Consider the following 24,518-nt stretch of genomic DNA (forward strand, 5'->3'; position numbering starts at 1 on the left):
CGTCGGGATAAAGATACAAAAGTCTGAGGTCACCTACCAACCAACTCAGGAACAGCTTCTTCCCTGCTGCTGTCAGACTTTTGAATGGATTTACCTTGCATTAAGTTGATCTTTCTCTACACCCTAGCTATGACTGTAACACTATTCTCTTGTTTCCTTCTCTATGAAAGGTATGTTTTGTCTGTGTCGTGCGCGAGAAACAATACTTTTCACTGTATACCAACATATGTGACAATAATAAATCGAATCAAATCAAAAATCTGCGCTCGTTGGAGTTTAGAAGGATGAGGGGGGATCTTATAGAGACGTATAAGATAATGAAGAGGATGGATAGGGTAGAGGTAGAGAGATTCTTCCCGCTTAGAAAGGACAGCAGGACGAGAGGGCACAGCCTCAAGATAAGGGGGGATGCAGTTTAGATCAGAGTTGAGGAGGAACTTCTTCACTCAAAGGGTGGTGAATCTCTGGAATTCTCTGCCTGTTGAAGTGGTGGAGGCTGCCTCGCTGAATATATTTAAGTCACGGGTAGATAGGTTTCTGATAGACAAGGGGATTAAGGGTTATGGGGAGAGGGCGGGAAAGTGGAACTGATCCACTTCAGATCAGCCATGATCTTATTGAATGGCGGGGCAGGCTCGAAGGGCTAGATGGCCAACTCCTGCTCCTATTTCTTATGTTCTTATGTTCTTATTTGAATAAATACCAGGCCATTCTTTGCATCAGATTGCCCTGATGTTTTCCCTTTATGGGGCACCCCAATATCCTGTACAGGAGAGACAAACACTGTCATTGGATTCGCAGTGCTTTCTGTTACCGTTACAAATGCACTGAACCCAAACCCCAGACCCTTCGTCCATACACACCACCGATAGTTCAATTCCCATTCCACAGTTCCTCCATGGAAACAAGGTCTGCTTCTTCCCAGAACCTCTTCCCCCATCAGCTTCCTTGATTCCTCTCACTCTTTCATCACTGGCCAGATTATTTTTATACTGTTCATCTTGAAGATCACTTCAACACCAGCTCTTAAATACTGCTGAGCGTGTATGTAACAGGCTCCATTCGATTATCACACACATACCTTCTCGTCATTCCTGGGAAGTGATCAAACCCAGTATCTGGTTACTGATCAGTCTGTTTGCTGCTTCTTCTACCCCTGCCTCCCGTTCCGTGTTGGCCAGTGTGACGATAACCGGAGTGAGGGAGAGGGTTTGAGGGCTGTCTGGTCCACCTGACTGGACACAAACCTGCTGGTGTTTGGATGGCCAGAGCGCACTGCCAATAATGGCCATTGGTTCACAGCATTATCCAGCACGATAACTTCTAATGTGTCGACTGGGGGCGGCACGGTGGCACAGTGGTTAGCACTGCTGCCTCACAGTGCCAGAGACCTGGGTTCGGTTCCCGGCTCGGGTCACTGTCTGTGCGGAGGCTGCACATTCTCCCCGTGTCTGCGTGGGTTTCCTCCAGATGCTCCAGTTCCCTCCCAAACCAGATGTATTGGTTAAGTTGATTGGCCATGATAAATCAGGGGAATTAGCAGGGTAAATATGTGGGGTTATGGGAAAAGGGCCTGGGTGGGATTGTGGTTGGTGCAGATTCAATGAACTGAATGGGCTCTTTCTGTACTGCAGGGTTTCAATGATTCTATGACTTGCCTCTTAGGTACAAGGCATGTATGTCGTTTTAGCATTTGTCCACTTGGATGCTTGACAGGAAGGGATTTTACAGCTGCGTTCGTCCCAAGGCTGGAACTTTCCATCCGAGGTCAACGGATCTTGGCACAGTCTGCCGAATTTTCCGTCCCGCCCGTTCCAATCCCTATGGTGAGCGAGGCAGGAAAATTCTGCCCGGGGATTTCATTTGTTAATGATTGGGTAAGAACCCTCGACCTTCGGGCTGCTTTTCTCCTCTTGAAGATTGGCCTGGGCCATAACCTGGTTATAACCTTGAGAAATAACTGGTGATCACCCAGCAGACCCTATTCTGACCATCCCAGGTTACAGGCTGCGGAGGGCTGCATTCTTTAATCCATGCAGACTCCCTCCACCCGTGGGCTGGACAGATGACCAGCGCCCACATTTTTTTAGTCACCACGTTCTCCTCACAGACAGAGTTGTGCTGGGACTAAGGAACGGTGCCCTTGGAGGGGTATCTGGCTGTCCCTCCAACTGAATATGTTTTTGTCTTCACAATGGAGGACACAAGTAACACAGCAGTAATATTGGGGAACACAAAGCTTATTGGGAGGGAGGAACGCAGTGTTAGTAGGGAAATGGTGTTGAGGAAATTGATGGGATTGAAGGTGGATAAATCCCCAGGAGCTGATAATCTACATCCCAGAATACTGAAGGAAGTGGCCCTGGAAATAATGGATGCATTGGCAGTCATCTTCTAAAATTCTATAGACTTTGGAACATTTACTATAGATTGGAGCCAGGATGTGGAGATGCTGGCCTTGGACAGTGAGAAGTCTGACAACACCAGATTAAAGTCCAACAGGTTTATTTGGAATCACGAGCTTTCGGAGCACTGCTCCTTCATCAGGTGCTCCTTCTGGAGCAGCGCTCCGAAACCTCGTGATTCTAAATAAACCTGTTGGACTTTAACCTGGTGTTGTGAGACTTCTAACGGATTGGAGGGTAGGGAGAAAAGAGGCTGACATTGGTAGTAGTGGGAAACTATACTTTTATAGATATGATGTGGAGGTGCTGGCATTGGGCTGGGGGTACAGATATAGACAGATTCATTAGGATTACACAAATTACAAAATCGAGTGTCACAAACGAGACATGAAAGATAAAATATATACATTCAGCTGGATTACTGTGTACATTTGATTTCTTTCCTGTGCTGTTAAAATTGGGAAATTGCTGTTCACCTGATGTCACAGTTTCACAGTAACAATGGCCACAGGGACAATGAGCGTTCCAGCAAACTTCAAACAAAGGGAAACCTTCTCTGGTCTCAATCTCCCGCAATGTTGCTAATGGCTGAAGCATAAGAACATAAGAAATAGGAGCAGGAGTAGGCCATCTAGCCCCTCGAGCCTGCCCCGCCATTCAATAAGATCATGGCTGATCTGTCGTGGCTCAGTTCCACATTCCCGCCCTCTCCCCATAACCCTTAATCCCCTCGCTTATCAAAAACCCATCAACCCGCGTCTTAAATATATTTAGCGAGGCAGCCTCCACCACCTCAACGGGCAGAGAATTCCAGAGATTCACCACCCTTTGAGTGAAGAAGTTCCTCCTCAACTCCGTTCTAAACCGCACCCCCCTTTATCTTGAGGCTGTGCCCCCTAGTCCTACTGTCTTTTTTGAGCGGGAAGAGTCTCTCCACCTCTATCCTATCCATCCCATTCATCATCTTATACGTCTCAATGAGATCTCCCCTCATTCTTCTAAACTCTAACGAGTACAAGCCTAGTTTATTCAGCCTCTCCTCATAGCTCAACCCCCTCAACTCCGGTATCAGCCTAGTAAACCTCCTCTGCACTCCCTCCAGGGCCAAAATATCCTTGCGTAAGTGCGGCGACCAAAACTGCACACAGTACTCCAGCTGCGTCCTCACCAGTGCCCTGTACAGCTGCAGCAAGACTTCCCTACTTGTATATTCAACATTGAAGCATTAACAATCCTGACACAATGCTTTCAATATCGAGGTTAACCCCACACCAGTGTCTCCAAAAACAAGAGGAAACCTGATTCCAATTAAACCTCGAGATCCAGACATCCTGTGTCCAACATTGAGGCAGGATGTCACATCACACAAGCTGTGATATCGTCTGTTGGAACTGAATTCCGGCACTTACTGTTTCAACCTCCAATATGAACAGAACTCCAGGTAACAGCCTGTGCTGCCTGCCATCAAGCAGCAGGAAGAACTCAGACCCTCATAAGACCATAAGAGGGAACTCACAATGTTAAAATGGTGGCGTGGGCTCATTGGGCCGAAGGGCCTGTTTCCCGTGCTGTGTTGTTCTTTGTTCTTCATAAGATATAGGAGCAGAATTAGGCCACTCGGCCCATCGAGTCTGCTCTGCCTTCAATCACGGCTGATATTTTTCTCATCCCCATTCTCCTGCCTTTTCCCCATAATCCTGATCCCCTGATCATCAAACCTGCCAACTGCTCAAACCCTGGAACTCGTGCCTCTAGACTAACTCATTCTATTTGCCTTCTCCTGCCATGGAAGACTCACTCTGGAAAATGGAACATTTTACAATCTCCCTTAGGAAAGAACATTCCAGTTGATTTCTGATTCTTGGTTCTGGACACATTCTCTTCCTTTCTCCTTATCTCCCATTTTTTTGTGTGAGTATGGGTGGCATGGTGGCATTGCTGCCTCACAGCACCAGGGACCCAGGTTCAATTCCAGCCTCAGGTGACTGTGTGGAATTGGTACGTAGAAACGAGAAGCAGGAGTAGGCCATTTGGCCCTTCGAGCCTGCTCTACTTTTCATTTTGTTCATGGCTGATCATCAAATTCAATATCCTGATCCCCCTTTCCTCCCGTATCATTTGATCCCTTTAGCCCCTAGAGCTATATCTAATTTCTTCTTGGAATCAGACAACATTTTGGCCTCAACTACTTTCTGTGGGAGTGAATTCCACACATTCCCCACCCTCTGGGTGAAGAAATTTCTCCTCCTCTGTTCTAAAAGATATACCCCTTATCCTCAAACTATGACTCCTAGTTCTGGACTCCCCCATCATTGTTCTTTCTGAACCTACTCTGTCTAACCCTGTTAGAATTTTATAAGTTTCTATGAGATCCCCCTCACTCTTCTAAACTCCAGTGAATATAATCCTAACGGACTTAGTCTCTCCTCATACGAGCAGACCTGCCATCCCATTCTCCCCATGTCTGCGTGGATTTCCTCCAGGTGCTCTGGTTTCCTCCCACAGTCCAAAGATATGTGGGATAGGTTGATTGTCCATGCTACATTGCCTCTTAACGTCAGAGGGATTAGCAGGGGAAGTATGTGGGTTTACGGTGATAGGTTAGGGTGATAGGTCCCGGCTCAGGTTGATGTTGGTGCAGGCTTGATGGGCTGAATGGCCTCCTTCTGCACTGTAGGGACTTGATGATTCTGTAAAAGGAATGGTCGCAGTACAGCCCGTCTTGCGTGTTCATGTTAAAACAAATCATCCTTTTATTTTTATCTTACCTCAAGTTTGCTGTCACACTGTGAGCTAACTAGTCTCATAGAAGCTCTGATTTGTAATTTGGGTTTCTAATTTTCACTCTCCAAGAACTCATCTTGGAATGTCCTCCCAACCTACTTTTCATTTGGATAGCTTCAACAAGGATCCACATCCAGAGTTTCAGTCTCTCCTCCTGATGTTCCTCTCCCCTGGAATACCAAGTGCATTCAAGTTTCACCTTCCACACTCACTCACATTATAAATGGAGGACTGGAACATTTCCACATTTAAGGGTTGGGGAAAATATACCATCGTTCATAAAATGGAAAATCAGAATTAAAAATCTCCTTTCTGTTCACAGATGAGTAAAGTGGGAAATTGGTGTAGTTTACACTGATCCTCCTCCTATCCGTGACACTGTCTTTTCTGCTAATGGTCACAGTAAAAAAGGATTTTACTCGCAATAGTCCCAGATGACCAGAGGCTGCTTTCCCCTTTGAAGAGGAGTGTGACTCCACTTTCAAGGAGCTATGAACATGTACCCCTAGATCCTGTCTCTCAGAATATCTTTGAACAACTTACTTACTGCAGATGTTAGGCTCAGCAGCTGTAGTTCCCAAGCTTTTCTCTGCAGCCTTTCTTAAACATTTGCCAGCCTCCAACCTTCAGACACCTCAACTGCGACTGTCAACGATTCAAATATCTCTGCTACAGGACCCACAGTTTCCTCCCCTAACATCCTGGAATACACTTCATCAGCTCCCGGGGATTTATCTACCTTGATGTTCTTTAAGACTTCCAGCACTTCCTTCTCTGTAAATGTAAACTCCCGAAGACATCACTATTTATTTCCCCAAGTTCTCTAACATCCATGCTTTTCTCAACTAAATACTGATGAGAAATATTCATTTAGAATCTTGCCCATCTCTTGTGGATCGATCAAGCACCACCTCTCTAGTGACAGTAATCGCATTCAGGCCCTCAACTCCTACCATCCTTCTATCTTTAATATCCCGCAAACTATTCGCGCCCTCCTCCGTGAAGACCGAGGCAAAAAACTTATTCAAGGCCTCAGCCATTTCCTCATCTCCCACTACTAAATCCCCCCTCTCATTCTCTAAGGGTCCAACATTCACTCTAGCCAGCCTCCTCTTCTTTATATATTTGTAAAAACTCTTACTGTCTTTTTTTATATTTAGTGCTAGTTTAGCTTCATAGTCTATCCTTCCTTTCCTTATCAACTTCTTCGTCATTCTTTGTTGATTTTTGAACCTCTCCGAATCTTCTACTCACCCACTATTTTTAGCCACTCTGAACGCATCAGCTTTTAATTTAATACTCTCCTTTATTTCCTTCGATAACCACGGCTGGTTATCCCTTCTCCTACATTCCTTCTTTACCATCGGAATATATTTCTGCTGAGCACCAAAAAAGATCTCCTTAAAGATCCTCCACTGTTCCTGAACAGTCCTACCGACCAATCTGCGCCCCCAATCTACGTTCGCCAATTCCTCTCTCATCCTATCGTACTCCCCTCTGTTCAAACAGAGGACACAGGTTCGGGACCCTACTTTCTCATCCTCCATCTGCATCAGAAATTCAACTATACAATGATCGCTCATCCCAAGAGGATCCCTCACAATAAGATCCCTAATTCTTCCTGCCTCGTTACACAACACCAGATCTGAGATAGCTCGCTCCCTCGTTGGTTCCGTCACACACTGTTCAAGGAAACTATCCCGACAGCATTCCAAGAACTCTTCCTCAAGCCCACCGCGTCCGACTTGGGTCAACCAATCAATATGCAGATTAAAATCCCCCATAATTATCGCTGCTCCCTTTCTGCACGCATCATTTATTTGTTTGTTTATAGCCCGCCCCACCTCTAAGTTATTATTGGGGGGCCTATAGACCACACCCACCAGCGTCTTCCTCGCCTTACTTGTTTCCATGCTGTAAATCTCTATGACTCTCTGCTCACTCTGTTCCAAGTCTGCTTTTAGTAACTTCCTCTCTTTAAACTTGGAGCCTTCTTCTGCTCTTCCCTCTTGACTTAACGTCATGCGATCTTTTTCCAATTTCTGTTCTTTTCCTTTGATTTAACTCACAGGTATTCTTGTGACCTTTGCCCTTTTCCTTTAGGACCGGTTTCCTGCAGTGCCCTGTCACAGCAGACTGCTGACAGCTTGGTGTCTCCTCTGAGATTCAGAGCTGACTTGACATTCAATGTTACTTTAACTTTAGGGCAACACATTTCAGATTATTTCAGATACTTTCCTCATCTGTCTGTCAGATTTGAACTGTTCAGTTCACCTCAGAGCATAATCACCAACTGAAGCTCAAACCGCTTTCTGGTCCCCTGTGGCCTCTCGGTTGCTCAGCAACAGCCTGGTGTTTGCTTTAACTTCCCTTCAAGGATGTTAAACCTCATTAAAAATCAGGTTACACAAACAGCTCCAGCCTGCTGTCTCCGTTCTAAAATGAAACTAGACCCAGCTTTCACCTTTTAACCCACAAATGAAAAATATAAATTAAACTTAATGATCTAGAGGTGGGGCGGGCTGTTAACGCGCAAATAACTGCGGTGTGCAGGAATGGGACGGCCGTAGTTATGGGGGATTTCAATCTGCATATAGATTGGTCGACCCATGTTGGACGCGGTGGGCTCGAGGAGGAGTTCTTGGAATGCTGCCGGGATAGTTTCCTCGAACAGTGTGTGTTGGAGCCGACGAGGGAGCGAGCTATCTTGGATCTGGTGCTATGTAATGAGGCGGGTAGAATTAGGGACCTTGTGGTGAAGGATCCTCTTAGGAAGAGTGATCATTGTATGGTGGAGTTTCTGAGCAGATGGAGGAGGAGAAAGTGGGTTCCCGGACACACGTCCTTTGTTTGAACAGAGGGGAGTACGGTAGGATGAGAGAAGAATTGGCGAATGTGGACTGGGGGAGCGCGTTGGAGGGAGGGTCTGCTGAGGAGGATCTTTAAGGAGATCTTTCTTGGTGCTCAGTGGAAATTTATTCCGATGGTCAAAAAGGGACCGTAGGAGGAGAGGTAATAAGCCGTGGATAACGAAGGAGGTGAAGGAAAGTGTTAAATTAAAAGCAGAGGAATTTAGAGTAGCTAAGAGTAGTGGGCGAGAAGAGGATTGGGAGAGGTTTAAATGTCAACAAAGATTGACAAAGAAGTTGATAAAGAAGGGTAGGAGAAACTATGAAGCTGGGCTAGCACTTAATATAAAAAAGGATAGCAAGAGTTTTTATAAATATATAAAAAGGAAGAGGCTGGCTAGGGTGAATGTTGGTCCTTTAGAGGATGAGAAAGGGGACCTAGTGGTAGGGGATGAGGATATGGCTAAGGTATTGAATAACTTTTTTGTTTCTGTCTTCACGGAGGAGGACGTGAATAATTTGCTGGGTGTTAGTGATGGAAAGGTGGTAGGACTGGAGGGTCTTAATGACATTACTGTTACTAGAGAGGCGGTGCTCGACAGACTGGAGGGGCTGATTGTGGACAAGTCCCCAGGACCGGATGGAATGCATCCGAGGGTTCTGAAAGAAGTGGCGGAGGTGATAGTGGATGCCTTGGTGGTTATTTTCCAGACGTCGCTGGATTCCGGGGAAGTGCCGGAAGATTGGAAAACGGCTAATGTTACGCCGTTGTTTAAGAAGGGTGCCAGGCAAAAGGCGGGGAATTATAGGCCGGTTAGTTTAACGTCTGTTGTAGGTAAAATGTTAGAATCCGTCATTAAGGAGGAAATTGCGAGGCATCTTGAAGGGAATTGCTTGATAGAGCAGACGCAGCACGGTTTCATTAAAGGGAAGTCGTGTCTGACAAATTTACTGGAGTTCCTTGAGGATGTGTCTAGGGCGGTGGATAGAGGAGAGCCGGTGGATGTGGTCTTTCTGGATTTTCAGAAGGCGTTTGACAAAGTACCTCACAAGAGGTTATTGCAGAAGGTCGAGGGACAGGGAGTTGGGGGTAGGGTGTTAGCGTGGATAGAGGATTGGTTGTCAAATAGGAGGCAGAGAGTGGGGGTCAACGGGTGCTATTCGGATTGGCGGATGGTGACTAGTGGAGTGCCCCAGGGGTCGGTGCTGGGGCCTCAGCTTTTTACCATTTATATAGATGATCTGGAGGAGGGAACCGAGTGTAGGGTGTTGAAATTTGCTGATGACACCAAGATTGGGGGAACGGCAAATTGTGCGGAGGGTGTGGAGAGTCTGCAGAAGGATCTAGATAGACTGGGCAAATGGGCCAGGAAATGGCAAATGGAATTTAATGTTGGCAAGTGTGAGGTGGTCCACTTTGGTAGGAATAATGGTAGGAAGGACTATTACTTACGTGGCGAAAAACTGCAGCAGGCGACGGTGCAGAGGGACCTTGGGGTCCTTGTGCATGAGTCGCAAAAACCCAGCTTGCAGGTGCAGCAGGTGGTCAGGAAGGCGAATGGGATGCTGGCCTTCATAGTGAGGGGGATTGAATATAAAAGTAGGGAGGTCTTGCTGCAGCTGTATAGGGCATTGGTGAGGCCGCAGCTGGAGTACTGTGTGCAGTTTTGGGCACCGCACCTGCGCAAAGATATTTTGGCCTTGGAGGGAGTGCAGAGGAGGTTTACTAGGCTGTTACCAGAGTTGAGGGGGTTGAGCTATGAGGAGAGGCTGAATAAACTAGGCTTGTACTCGTTAGAGTTTAGAAGAATGAGGGGAGATCTCATTGAGATGTATAAGATGATGAATGGGATGGATAGGATAGAGGTGGAGAGGCTCTTCCCGCTCAAAAAAGACAGTAGGACTAGGGGGCACAGCCTCAAGATAAAGGGGGGACGGTTTAGAACGGAGTTGAGGAGGAACTTCTTCACTCAAAGGGTGGTGAATCTCTGGAATTCTCTGCCCGTTGAAGTGGTGGAGGCTGCCTCGCTAAATATTTTTAAGACGCGGGTTGATGGGTTTTTGATAAGAGAGGGGATTAAGGGTTATGAGGAGAGGGCGGGAATGTGGAACTGAGCCACGACAGATCAGCCATGATCTTATTGAATGGCGGGGCAGGCTCGAAGGGCTAGATGGCCTACTCCTGCTCCTATTTCTTATGTTCTTATGTTAAAGCCAATTTATTGTTAACATTCACTGAGACAAATTATTTAAAATTAGCTCTGTTTTCTCACTTCTTCCCCTGACCCTTTTTTTCAACCCCTTCGGTCAGTCAGAAGAATGGTTTGTTTCAAATTCTTTAACATTGAGATATCATCCCATTCTGAAGGTATTGGTGTAATATCTGGTGTATCAATGTGATATCTGTGTGTCAGTGTGATATCTGTGTGTCAGTGTGATACCTGTGTGTCAGTGTGATATCTGTGTGTGTCAGTGTGATATTTGGTTTGTCAATGTGATATTTGGTCTGTCAGTGTGATATCTGGTCTGTCAGTGTGATATCTGGTGTGTCAGTGTGATATCTGGTGTGTCAGTGTGATATCTGGTGTGTCAGTGTGATATCTGGTGTGTCAATGTGATATTTGGTGTGTCAATGTGATATCTGGTGTGTCAGTGTGATATCTGGTGTGTCAGTGTGATATCTGTGTGTCAATGTGATATTTGGTGTGTCAATGTGATATCTGGTGTGTCAGTGTGATATCCGGTGTGTCAGTGTGATATCTGGTGTGTCAGTGTGATACCTGGTGTGTCAATGTGATATTTGGTGTGTCAATGTGATATCTGGTGTGTCAGTGTGATATCTGGTGTGTCAGTGTGATATCTGTGTGTCAGTGTGATACCTGTGTGTGTCAGTGTGATATTTGGTGTGTCAATGTGATATTTGGTGTGTCAGTGTGATATCTGGTGTGTCAGTGTGATATCTGGTGTGTCAGTGTGATATCTGGTGTGTCAATGTGATATTTGGTGTGTCAATGTGATATCCGGTGTGTCAGTGTGATATCTGGTGTGTCAGTGTGATATCTGGTGTGTCAATGTGATATTTGGTGTGTCAGTGTGATATCTGGTCTGTCAGTGTGATATCTGTGTGTCAGTGTGATATCTGGTGTGTCAGTGTGATATTTGGTGTGTCAGTGTGATATCTGGTCTGTCAGTGTGATATCTGTGTGTCAGTGTGATATCTGGTGTGTCAGTGTGATATCTGGTGTGTCAATGTGATATTTGGTGTGTCAGTGTGATATCTGGTCTGTCAGTGTGATATCTGTGTGTCAGTGTGATATCTGGTCTGTCAGTGTGATATCTGTGTGTCAGTGTGATATCTGGTGTGTCAGTGTGATATCTGGTGTGTCAGTGTGATATCTGGTGTGTCAATGTGATATTTGGTGTGTCAGTGTGATATCTGGTCTGTCAGTGTGATATCTGTGTGTCAGTGTGATATCTGGTGTGTCAGTGTGATATCTGGTGTGTCAGTGTGATATCTGGTGTGTCAATGTGATATTTGGTGTGTCAGTGTGATATCTGGTCTGTCAGTGTGATATCTGTGTGTCAGTGTGATATCTGGTGTGTCAGTGTGATATCTGGTCTGTCAGTGTGATATCTGTGTGTCAGTGTGATATCTGGTGTGTCAGTGTGATATCTGGTGTGTCAGTGTGATATCTGGTGTGTCAATGTGATATTTGGTGTGTCAATGTGATATCTGGTCTGTCAGTGTGATATCTGGTGTGTCAGTGTGATATCCGGTGTGCCCGTGTGATATCTGTGTGTCAGTGTGATATCTGGTGTGTCAGTGTGATATCTGTGTGTCAGTGTGATATCTGGTGTGTCAGTGTGATATCTGTGTGTCAGTGTGATATCTGTGTGTCAGTGTGATATCTGGTGTGCCAGTGTGATATCCAAAGTGTCATCTGGTATTTCAGTGTGATATCTGTGTGTCAGTGTGATACCTGTGTGTCAATGTGTTATCTGGTGTGTCAGTGTGACATCTGTGTCTCAGTGTGATATCTGTGTGTCAGTGTGATATCTGTGTGTCAGTGTGACATCTGTGTCTCAGTGTGATATCTGTGTGTCAGTGTGATATCTGTGTGTCAGTGTGACATCTGTGTCTCAGTGTGATATCTGTGTGTCAGTGTGATATCTGTGTGTCAGTGTGATATCTGGTGTGCCAGTGTGATATCCAAAGTGTCATCTGGTATTTCAGTGTGATATCTGTGTGTCAGTGTGATACCTGTGTGTCAATGTGTTATCTGGTGTGTCAGTGTGACATCTGTGTCTCAGTGTGATATCTGTGTGTCAGTGTGATATCTGTGTGTCAGTGTGACATCTGTGTCTCAGTGTGATATCTGTGTGTCAGTGTGATATCTGTGTGTCAGTGTGACATCTGTGTCTCAGTGTGATATCTGTGTGTCAGTGTGATACCTGTGTGTCAATGTGTTATCTGGTGTGTCAGTGTGACATCTGTGTCTCAGTGTGATATCTGTGTGTCAGTGTGATATCTGTGTGTCAGTGTGACATCTGTGTCTCAGTGTGATATCTGTGTGTCAGTGTGATATCTGTGTGTCAGTGTGTTATCTGGTGTGTCAGTGTGTTATCTGGTGTGTCAGTGTGACATCTGTGTGTCAGTGTGATATCTGTGTGTCAGTGTGATATCTGTGTGTCAGTGTGATATATGTGTGTCAGTGTGATATCTGTGTGTTAGTATGACACACCTAGAGAGATAAAGGTTGAGAGGCGACCTGATAGAGGTTTATAAAATGTTGAGATAAATAGATAGGGTGGATTCTCGGAGGCTATTTCCCAGGGCTGAAATGCTCGCTACGAGAGGACACAGGTTTAAGGTGCTGGGAAGCAAGTACAGAGGAGATGTTAGGGGAAAGTTTTTCACTCAGAGGGTGGTGAGTGAATGAAATCGGCTGCCATCGGTGGTGGTAGAGGCGAACTCACTGGGGTCTTTTAAAAGACTTCTGGATGAGTATATGGGATCTAATGGCATTGGAAATTACAGATAGTTCTATGGCTTGGTAGTTATAGATGTGATCGGCGCAACTTGTGGGCCGAAGGGCCTGTTTGTGCTGTAATGTTCTATGATATCTGGTGTGAGAGTGTGATATCTGGTGCGTCAGTGTGATATCTAGTGTGTCAGTGTGATATCTGTGTGTCAGTGTGATATCTGTATGTCAGTGTGATATCTAGTGTGTCAGTGTGATATCTGTGTGTCAGTGTGATATTTGGTGTGTCAGTGTGATATCTGTGTGTCAGTGTGATATTTGGTGCGTCAGTGTGATATCAGTGTGTCAGTGTGATATCTGGTGTGTCAGTGTGATATCTGTTATGGCAGTGTGATATCTGGTGTGTCAGTGTGATATCTGTGTGTCAATGTGATATCTGGTGTGTCAGTGTGATATCTGTGTGTCAATGTGATATCTGGTGTGTCAGTGTGATATCTGTGTGTCAATGTGATATCTGGTGTGTCAGTGTGATATCTGTGTGTCAGTGTGATATCTAGTGTGTCAGTGTGATATCTGTGTGTCAGTGTGATATCTGGTGTGTCAGTGTGATATCTGTGTGTCAGTGTGATATCTGGTGTGTCAGTGTGATATCTGGTGTGTCAGTCAAATATCTGTGTGTCAGTGTGATATCTGGTGTGTCAGTCAAATATCTGTGTGTCAGTGCCAAATCTGTATGTCAGTGAGATATATGTGTGTCAATTTGATATCTGGTGTGTCAGTGTGATATCTGGTATGTCACTGTGATATCTGTGTATCAGTGTGATATCTGGTGTGTCAGTGTGATATCTGGTGTGTTAATGTGATATCTGTGTGTCAGTGTGATATCTGGTGCGTCAGTGTGATATCTGGTGCGTCAGTGTGATATCTGGTGTGTCAGTGTGATATCTGGTGTGTCAGTGTGATATCTGTGTGTCAGTGATATCTGGTGTGTCAGTGTGATATCTGTATGTCAGTGTGATATCTAGTGTGTCAGTGTGATATCTGTGTGTCAATGTGATATCTGGTGTGTCAGTGTGATATCTGTATGTCAGTGTGATATCTAGTGTGTCAGTGTGATATCTGTGTGTCAGTGTGATATCTGGTGTGTCAGTGTGATATCTGTTATGTCAGTGTGATATCTGGTGTGTCAGTGTGATATCTGTGTGTCAGTGTGATATCTGGTGTGTCAGTCAAATATCTGTGTGTCAGTGCCAAATCTGTATGTCAGTGAGATATATGTGTGTCAATTTGATATCTGGTGTGTCAGTGGGATATCCGGTGTGTCAGTGTGATATCTGTGTGTCAGTGTGATATCTGTGTGTCAGTGTGATATCTGTGTGTCAGTGTGATACCTGGTGTGTTAATGTGATATCTGTGTGTCAGTGTGATACCTGGTATGTTAATGTGATATCTGTGTGTCAGTGTGATATCTGTGTGTCAGTGTGATATCTGTGTGTCAGTGTGATACCTGGTATGTTAATGTGATATCTGTGTGTCAGTGTGATATCTGTGTGTCAGAGCGATATCTGGTGGGTCAATGTGAAATCTGATGTGCTAGTACAATATTTGGTGTGTCTCTATGATACCTGGTGTGACAGTGTGATATGAAGTCATAGAGATTTGTAGCATGGAACAGGCACTTCAGCCCAACTTGTCCATGAAGCCTTTTTTTTTAAACCCCGAAGCTAACCCCAATTGCTTGCATTTGCCCCATATCCCTCTATACCCATCTTATCCATGTAACTGTCTAAATGCTTTTTAAAAGACAAAATTGTACCCGCCTCTACTACTACCTCTGGCAGCTTGTTCCAGACACTCACCACCCTCTATGTGAAAAAAAACTGCCCCACTGGACACCTTTGTATCTCTCACCTTAAACCTGTGCCCTCTAGTTTTAGACTCCCCTACCTTTGGGAAAAGATATTGACTATCAAGCTGATCTGTGCCCCTCATTATTTTATAGACCTCTATAAGATCACCCCTCAGCCTTCTACACTCCAGAGAAAAAGTCCCAGTCTATCCAGCCTTTCCTTATAACTCAATCCATCAAGTCCGGTAGCATCCTAGTAAATCTTCTCTGCACTCTTTCTAGTTTAATAATATCCTTTCTATAATAGGGTGACCAGAACTGTACACAGTATTCCAAGTGTGGCCTTACCAATGTCTTGTACAACTTCAACAAGACGTCCCAACTCCTGTATTCAATGTTCTGACCAATGAAACCAAACTTGCTGAATGCCTTCTTCACCACTCTGTCCACCTGTGTTCACTTTCAAGGATTTATGAACATGTAGCCCTAGATCTCTTTGTTCTTTAACTCTCCCCAACGCCCTACCATCAGCTGAGTTAGTCCTGCCCTGGTTCAATCTACCAAAATGCATCACCTCGCATTCCAGTGGAGTCATAGAAACTTCACAGTACAGAAGGAGACCATTCAGCCCATCGAGTCTGCACTGATAACAATCCACCCAGGCGCTATCCCTGTAACCCCACGTATTTACCCTGCTAGTCCCCCTGACAATAAGGGAGATTCACCTAATCTGCGCCTCATTGGAGTGCGGAGGAAACCGGGGCACCCAGACAAAACCCATGCAGATATGGGGAGAACGTGCAAACTCTGCACAGACAGTGACCCAAGCTGAAATTGAATCTGGATCCCTGGTGCTGTGAGGCAGCAGCGCGAACCACTGGCTGCCCCATAAAGGGCAAGGCTGGCACAAGTAGGGAACCCTGGATGATTCAGGATATTGAGGCCCTGGTCAAAAAAGGGGGCACATGACATGCATAGGCAGCTGGGATCAAATGAATCCCTAGAAGAATATAGAGGGTGTAGGAATAGAGTTAAGAGAGAAATCAGGAGGGCAAAAAGGGGACACAAGATTGTTTTGGCAGATAAGGCAAAGGAGAATCCAAAGAGCTTCTACAAATAAAGAACGGGCAAAAGAGTAACAAGGGAGAGAGTACGGCCTCTTAAGGATCAACAAGGCCATCTATATACAGATCCGCAAGAGATGGGTAAAATTCTAAATGAACATTTCTCATCAGGTTCAATGTTGAGAAAAGCATGGATGTTAGGGAACTTGGGGAAATAAAATGTGATGTCTTGAGGAATGTACATATTACTGAGAAGGAGGCGCTGAAAGTCTTAAAGTGCATCAGGTAGGTAAATCCCCAGAACCTGATGAAGTGCATCTCAGGACATTATGGGAGGCTATGGAGGAAATTGCAGGTTCCCTAGGAGAGATGCTTGAATCATTGATGGTCAAAGGTGTCAAAGATTGGAGGGTGGCCTTTGATTAAGAAGGGCTGCAGGGAAAAGCCTGGGAACTACAGGCCAGTGAGCCTCACATCTGTGGTAAGTTGTTGGAAGATATTCTGAGAGACAGGATCTACAGGCATTTAGAGACACAAGGACAGTCAACATGGCTTTGTGAGTGGAAAATCATGTCTCATGAATTTGATTGAGTTTTTTTGACGGGGTAACCAAGAAGGTAGATGAGGGCAGTGCAGTTGATGTTGTCTACAGGGACTTTAGCAAGGCGTTTGACAAGGTACCGCACGGTAAGTTGTTGCATAAGGTTAAATCTCATGGGATCCATGATGAGGTAGCCAATTGGATACAAAATTGGCTTGATGACAGAAGACAGAGGGTGGCTGTAGAGGGTCATTTTTCAAACTGGAGGCTTGTGACTAGTGGTGTGTCTCACCGTTTGGATCTGGGTCCACTGTTGTTTATCATTTATATTAATGATTTGGATGAGAATTTAGGAGTCATAGTTAGTAAGTTTGCAATGACGCCAAGACTGGTGGCATCATGGACAGTGAAGAAGGTTATCTCAGATTGCAACGGGGTCTTGATCAATTGGGCCAGGGGACTGATGAATGGCAGATGGAGTTTAATTTAGATAAATGCGAAGTGATACATTTTGGTTGATCAAACAGGGCAGGACTTAGTTAATGGTCGGTTGTTGGGGAGAGTTAAAGAACAAAGAGATCTAGGGATACATGTTCATAACTCCTTGAAAGTGGAGTCACAGGTGGACAGAGTGGTGAAGAAGACATTCAGCATGCTTGGTTTCATTGGTCAGATCATTGAATACAGGAGTTGGGACGTCTTGTTGAAGTTGTACAAGACATTGGTAAGGCCACACTTGGAATACTGTGTGCAATTCTGGTTACTGTATTTTAGAAAGGAAATTAGTAAACCAGAAAGAGTGCAGAAAAGGTTCATTGGATGCTACCCGGACTTGATGGTTTGAGTTAGAAAGAGAGGCTGAATAGACTGGGACTTTTTCCCTGGAGCAAAGGAGGCTTAAGGCTTAAGATGAGAGGGGACAGATACAAAAGAGTCCAGAGGGACAGTCTTTTCATACAAAAGGTGATGAGAGGTAGTAGTAGAGGCAGGTACAATTTTGTATTTAAAAAGCTTTTTGACTGTTACATGGGTAAGATGGGTATAGAGGGATATGCGCCAAATGTGGCCAATTGGGACTAGCTTAGGGGTTAAAAAAGGGATGGCATGGACAAGTTGGGCCAAAGGGCCTGCTTCCATGCTGTAAACCTCAGTGACTCTATGATGTTTAGGGGTGATCTTATAGAGGTCTATAAAGTAATGAGGGGCATAGATCAACTAGATAGTGAACGTATTTTCCCAAAGGTAGGGGAGTCTAAAACTAAGACGGCATAGGTTTAAGGTGAGAGGGGAGAGATACAAAATGGTCCAGAGGGCAATTTTTTCACACAGAGGGTGGTGAGTGTCTGGAACAAGCTGCCAGAGGTAGTAGTAGAGGCAGGTACAATTTTGTCTTTTAAAAAGCATTTTGACAGTTATATGGGTAAGATGGGTATTGAGGGATATGGGCCAAACCCAGGCAATTGGGACTAGTTTAATGGTAAAAACTGGGCAGCGTGAATACGTTGGGCCAAAGGGCCTGTTTGTATGCTGCAAACCTCTATGAAATACACTAAAAAAACCTAAACATAAAGTTAGAGTTTATTTATTAGTCACACATAAGGCGCAATTAATACTGCAATGAAGTGACTATGAAATTCCCCTCATTGCCACACTCTGGCGCCTGTGCATCTTTCGGACTGTGGGAGGAAAGCAGAGCACCCGGAGGAAACCCACGCAGACACGGAGAGAATGTGCGAACTGCACACAGGCAGTGGCTCAACTGGGAATTGAACCCCAGTCCCTGGCACTGTGAAGCAGCGTTGCTAAGTGCTGTGCCACCCTGAAATAATCTCACCCAAAGAAGGAGCAATGCTCCGAAAGCTCGTGCTGCCAAATAAACCTGTTGGACTTTAACGTGGTGTTGTGAGACTGTCCACCCCAGTCCAGCTCCACATCATGACCACCCTAAATGCAGGGGGGAGGGGAATGGCAGTGACATTTGGTTGATTATACAGTAGGGGGTGAGAGAGAGAGAAGGGGACAAAGTGGTGTTTGAAAGTTGCTGAGGTGTGAGTCAATCCATCCTGCGTGGGGGATCGGTCATCGATTGCGCCGGGCTGCGTTGAGCGCGGCGCTCCATAGGCGCGGCGCTCGATTGGTGGTGCCTGGTGTCCGCGGCGCGGCGGCGGCGGCGGGAGGAGGAGGAGGAGAGGCGGCCGGAGAGAGAGAGAGAGACAGACAGACACCCACACACACAGAGAGAGAGAGAGAGACCCGGCACGGCACACGACCCACCCGGCAGGTAGGCCCAACCCAGCCTGGGGTGGGAGGGAGAGAGAGAGAGAGCGAGCGGGCGGGCGGGCGCTAAAGCCGGGGCCCCCGCTCGGATCGGGATCTAGAATCTTCCACAAGATGGCGGCCGGCCCGCGGCCTGACGCAGCTGCATTGAGCCCCCGGAGCCCGGGAGGGCGGCGGATCGCAGCCCAGCCCAGCCTGGGGACGGGGGGGGAGGCTGCAGTGCGGATCTCCCCCTCCCCCTGGGCCCGGAGCAGGCGGGGAGGGTGAACTACCTGTAGTGGGGGAGCTTGGGGTGAATTGTCTGTGTGTGTGTGTGTGTGTGTGTGTGGCGGGGGGGGTGATGGATTGGGGAGAAGGGGAGTATGTTGAGGGTTTGGGGGGGTGTAATTTGTTGAGGATGGGGTTTTCATCCCCCCCCCCATGTTCTGTGGCCAGAGTTTCCCTTTCCTGCCATTTTGTACCTTGTCTGCTTGGGCTGTGGATTTCATCCCCCGCAAATGTTCGACTAATTGGCCCTTCGCCTGCAGGCTTGGATTTACCAAATCCCTTCCCCCCCCCCCCCCCAGTCTGTGGTGAAATTGTGGAATTTTACAGTAGATTTGTCCCCGCTAGGATCTGTCCGCTCCCCCCCCCCCACATTTCAGATCTAAAGTCTGCAGATGTAAATCCCATCTCCTAATTGCCCCCACCACCCTACCCTATTACTTTTTCATGGTTCTTATCTGATCCTGGACCTGCGAAAAGTGACACCCCGAGTTCTGGTGGCAGAAGAAGCATCATCTACTTTCAAATTTACACAGAGGTTTCGGTTGCTGAGTTTCGCAAATGAGTTCCACACTCACTGGATGCTGTGAATTGCCGAGGCGTTTTAATTTTCTAAGCTCGGTTAATGTAAACAAGCGATCTGTGCTTTAATTGTATCTGCTCATATCTCATAAATGAAACCCTATGAAATCTAAAATGCACATTTTTTTCCTTTCTGGGAGTTTTGAATAAGAATTTTTTTCATTCTATTCATCATTTGGCTTAAAATCTGCATTTCAAAGAAGCCTAATGCAGCTGTTCTCAGTCGTTTTGTTTCCGAGGGCCCCTTCTCAAGGGTAACACAAAACCCCTTGGCAACAATTTTCAATTCTCAAGCCAACACTCATACACACTGTGGATTCTTTCCCAACTAAATGCTTCAGTTACTCAAATACTGAAACACAAGTAAAGTTTTATAATCTAGCTGTAACTTTTACTGATTAAATGCATTAAAATTCTTCATCCCTGGGTGCATCTTGAGGCAAAGACAGCTCCTTTAGCTGGTCCCTTCACCTGCCTCCATTGTGGCTAATGCTCACTTGACAGTCATCTTCTCATTGAAATGAGACAGAACAGTCTTTTAACAGTTATTATAAAATAACTTTTCACGTGGTTTAAATGTTTTGAGAGAATTGCCATTCGTGGCCCAATTGAGGTAAGCAAACTCAGTCAGACAAATGAAGAAGTTTCTTCTGCGTAGAATTTGTGTTTTGTCTGTACAATATCTGATTATTTTCAGCAGATCCTCTGAGACCATCTCACAGTGATGGTTGAGAAGTCCGGTGTGACAGAATAAGTATGACTTAATTTCTTCTTAGCATTTTTGCAGAAATCATCAGTCAGTAAACAGTCTGTATTGGCTGTCTTCAGATAACTTCATAAACAGGACAGGAGCCAATCATCTAAGTAGTTTCTTTCCATAAGGTTGATGATGAATTACTTTCTTCTCAAAATAATTGATATTTCTCTGGAATATTTTTTGATCTTCACATTTTGCATCTAGCCCAGAAATAAAGATACAGCCCAACTCTGATTTTGGTATTAGCTTCATATCTTACTGGAGAGATTAGTGCCAGACATTGGCCCTGCATATTTAAACTGGAATCAGTGGTTTACATTCTTGTATCAACTTCATGTAAAAATGACTGGTTGTGAAAACACTTTGCTGCAACATTTGAATAATAAGGTAATATTGTAAAATGTTGTTGTAAATATCATGATCAAAGTAAATCACTGCGGATGCTGGAATCTGAAACAAGAACAGAAAATGCTGGAAAATCTCAGTAGGTCTGACAGCACCTGTGGATCGAGAATAGAGCCAGTGTTTCGAATATGGGTGACCCTTTGTCAGAGCTGAAGATAACAGAAAATAGGGTGATATTTATACTATGAGGGCGGGATTGACAAAGCTGCCATAAACAAAAAGAAAGAGAATGTAAATGGTGGTGATCATGGTGAAGACAAGTGCTGATAGCAGCCCTTTAACTGATCAAAATGTGTAAATGGCAGTGCAGAAGTAAGCAGGACAACCTGAGACATCAGATGGCCCGAGTGGAGTGGGGGGAATTAACATGGCCTGCTAACTTAATTTGTGACACAATTTAAATTGTTAACTTATAGCATCAAGTATTTGAGGTTTCACTAGAACATATTTCTTGTAAGTAGATAGGAAACAGACTTGAATTGAACATTATCACAATCTGACCTTTCTCTCTCAGGTCACTGAAAGTGGCAACGTAGATGGAGAAGGTAATCAAGAAGTTATGCGGCGTGCTTGCCTTTATCGGCTGGGGTATTGAGTTTAAAAATTGGCAAGTCATGTTGCTGCTTTATAGAACCTTAGTTAGGTTGCACTTGGAATATAGTGTTCAATTCTGGTTGCCATACTACCAGAAGGATGTAGAGGCTTTGAAGAGGGTACAGAAAAGATTTACCAGGATGTTGCCTGATATGGAGGGCATTAGTTATGAGGAGAGGTTGGAGAAACTTGATTTATTCTCATTGGAATGATGGAAGTTGAGGAACAGATAACCTGATAGATCTTCTATGAACAGAATGGATAGTCAGAAGCTTTTTCCCAGAGTGGAGGAGTCAATTACTAGGGGGCATCGGTTTAAGGTACGAGAGCAAGGAGATGTGAGGCAAGTTTTTTACATGCAGGTGAGTGCCTGGAACTGGCTGCCAGGTGAGATCGTGAAAGCAGATAAGATGGTGACTTATAAGGAGTTTCTTGACAAATACATGAATAGGATGGGAATGGAGGGATATCGTCCCTGGCAGCTTAGGGGGTTTTAGTTCGTTGGACAGGCTTGGAAGGCCAAAGGGCTTCTTCCTGTGCTGTAATTTTCTTTGTTTGTAATCACTAATATGCTAAAAGCGTGAAATTTTGAGGGATGTGACTGAAACCAAACTCAAAGTAATGGATTTTGAACATGTCAAGAAATGTTGATTGTTTTAGAAGGGACTTGCAGGATACAAGTCTTTTTTTTGTCAATTCGTGAACATGGGTTTCACTGGCTGGCCAGCATTTATTGTCCATCCCTAGTTGCCCTTGAACTGAGTATTTGCTAGACCATTTCAGAGGGGAGTTGAAAGTCAACCTCATTGCTGTGGTTCTGAAGTAGGCCAGACCAGGTAAGGAAGACAGATTTCCTTCACTGAAGGACGTTAATGAACCAGATGGGTTTTTTCTGATAGTGAACAATGGTTTTGTGGTCATCAGTAGATTGTTAATTCCAGATTTTTTTTAATCTGAATTCAAATTCCACCATCTGCTCTGGTGGGATTCAAACCCGGGTCCCCAGAACATTAGCTGAGTTTCTGGATTATAGTCTAGCAATAATTCCACAAGACCATTGCCTCCCCAAAACCACAATCAAATAGAAGGCAGGGTGACAGACACCACAGGTTTGTAAGTACATAAAAACTAAGAGCAAGAGTAAGCAGTCCAGCCCCTCAAGTTTATCTGTAGTGCTGGAAAGATTATATATGAGTTGTACTGTACAGCATTGGGACTGAATCTGTTCTGATAAACAGGGAGTCAATGGAGATTCGGCTAGCAGTGCTTTGGCACAGGGTTCAGACAAGGGATCAAGATGAGTTGGATTTGATTTTATAGAATAGAGCTTGAGAACCTAATGAGAAAATCAAGACATTAGTTTTAGAGGTGATCTACAAATAGGCAATCTTATTGGAGTGCAGAAAGTTTGGATTAAAGGTGGAGTGATAACAATGTCAGTATACTTACGAAGATTCCAAGACGCCACTTGTGCACAGAAACAGTTGTAGTCGAGGTTGAAATTTAGAGTACACTGGAGGTGACTGTAAAACATGGGCAAGCACGAGTAGAACTACACAGTAGCAGAGATGGACCAGATATGAAAAAAAGATAATGGATGACAAAGTCAAGAGAACAAGGGGAAAGAATGTGCCATTGAAGCTGGCTGAAGAGATCAGAATAAAAAGCTGGACTTGGGTGGAGAGATGGGAAAACTGGATTTGGGGAGGATTGGTTGTTTCAGGCAGGAGGTGATGCTGGCAGACATTTTGAAGCCACTATGCTGGAAGTAAGGTGGGAAGTACCGGTGTATGAGAATAGGGTCAAAAAATGATGACTTCAGAATCTGGATTTGTGGAGAAAATCAGCTAATTAGCGTGGGGAGATTGAAGGAAAGAAGTAAAGTTCCAGATTATTGATGCAGGGAAAATTGAGGATGCAAAGGGAAGAGCCCGACGAGAAGGAATCAGTCAACTCCTCAATTGAGGATGGAAGGGATAGGGAGTCAAAGGAATGAGATACTGGTGATGACCACTTGGAGTTGTATGTGACCCTCAGTTATGAGGTTGCAATGCTGCAGTTTGACTAAATCGGTGTGGAATGAGATTATAGATTGGGTGCATCAAGTCCACAAGGGTGGTGGGAAAGAGGGAGATAAAACGAGAGGGGGAAGTAAGGAGAAAATGTACCATGAAAAGTTGTTTTGGAAGAGGCAAGAAAAGGTTGTGCTGGATGGAATCACATGTACCGTTTCATAAGAAGATGTTAACTAGTGTTTTAGAGGGACCATCCAGTTTGGTCACTCCACCCAGTAGGAATGAGCCTAACTGTTAAGCTCATTATTCTGAAAAAACAACCTACTTAGCCAAGATTAAATCTGGGATCACCTTTATCTCTGCTTCCCCACTAGGCTATCAATGGAGCAGCGGGATTTGAAGTTTTAATTTTTCGTTCCTCTTGGTTCTCCATATTGCTGTTACCTACATTATAACCTGCTCACTGACATCTGTGCACCAACCTAAACAGGTGTACAACAGTGGCAGTGCACACAGACACCAGCACTATTGATTGTGCAAGCTTACTATGTAGATATCGGCAAAGTAAGTTTTGAATCCTGTTAAGCCAAAAGTTATTCTGTCAGGGCATGAGTCTTGTCACATTCTTTTGATGTTCCAAATTACAATTTCCAAGTTGATTTTTGCCCTACTGTTGTGGAAATGCTGATGTTCTGGTATAGATACAGTGTTACAATCCAGCATTTGAACTCAGTAACCATGTTTATGGTTATTTTGTTACATGACTGGTGAAGGGTAAGTAAGTGCTAAATGATTAGATAAGATTAAAATGCTTCAAACAAAGTAAAATAGATCCCTTAATTGTGAAGCAACATCACTTTTGTCCTTATCTGTGTCTCCGATCTTAAAATTGAACTTTAGGCTCTCATAGCTTGATATCGCTCGATCCTTGTGTTCTTATTTTGCTCTGTTGCCTGAAGCCACGTGGTAGCATGGTCTATACTTGTAGGTTGAAGGCTGAAAATGTGGCTTTGCTACAAGTAAAGGAACAGGCCACGTGTTGTATGTTTTGGATGCCCTGGCAGAGCTGATGAATCGCACAAAACTGTCAATGCCTAATTACATTAAAATAAAAAAGTACATCTAGAATATTAAGTTGAAAACATTCAGG

At 44.7% G+C, this 24,518-nt stretch overlaps 1 protein-coding gene across 6 annotated transcripts in view; it reads left to right on the plus strand.

Moving 5' to 3' along the window:
* znf638 (zinc finger protein 638) overlaps positions 1-24,518 on the plus strand; it is a 210,150-nt gene that overhangs the window by 49,832 nt on the left and 135,800 nt on the right. Inside the window, exon 1 of one of the 6 annotated variants that reach the window (XM_080190163.1) lies at positions 18,660-18,755. The exons of the other annotated variants lie outside the window; for them this stretch is intronic. The gene's annotated coding sequence lies outside the window, so the exon portion shown is untranslated. Of the gene's footprint in view, positions 1-18,659; positions 18,756-24,518 lie in introns of those variants that run through there. 6 annotated transcript variants of the gene reach the window in all.

Source organism: Carcharhinus amblyrhynchos, chromosome 1 (genome assembly GCF_965287045.1).
Source record: "Carcharhinus amblyrhynchos chromosome 1, sCarAmb.v2.hapA, whole genome shotgun sequence".
NCBI classification, from domain to species: domain Eukaryota; kingdom Metazoa; phylum Chordata; class Chondrichthyes; order Carcharhiniformes; family Carcharhinidae; genus Carcharhinus; species Carcharhinus amblyrhynchos.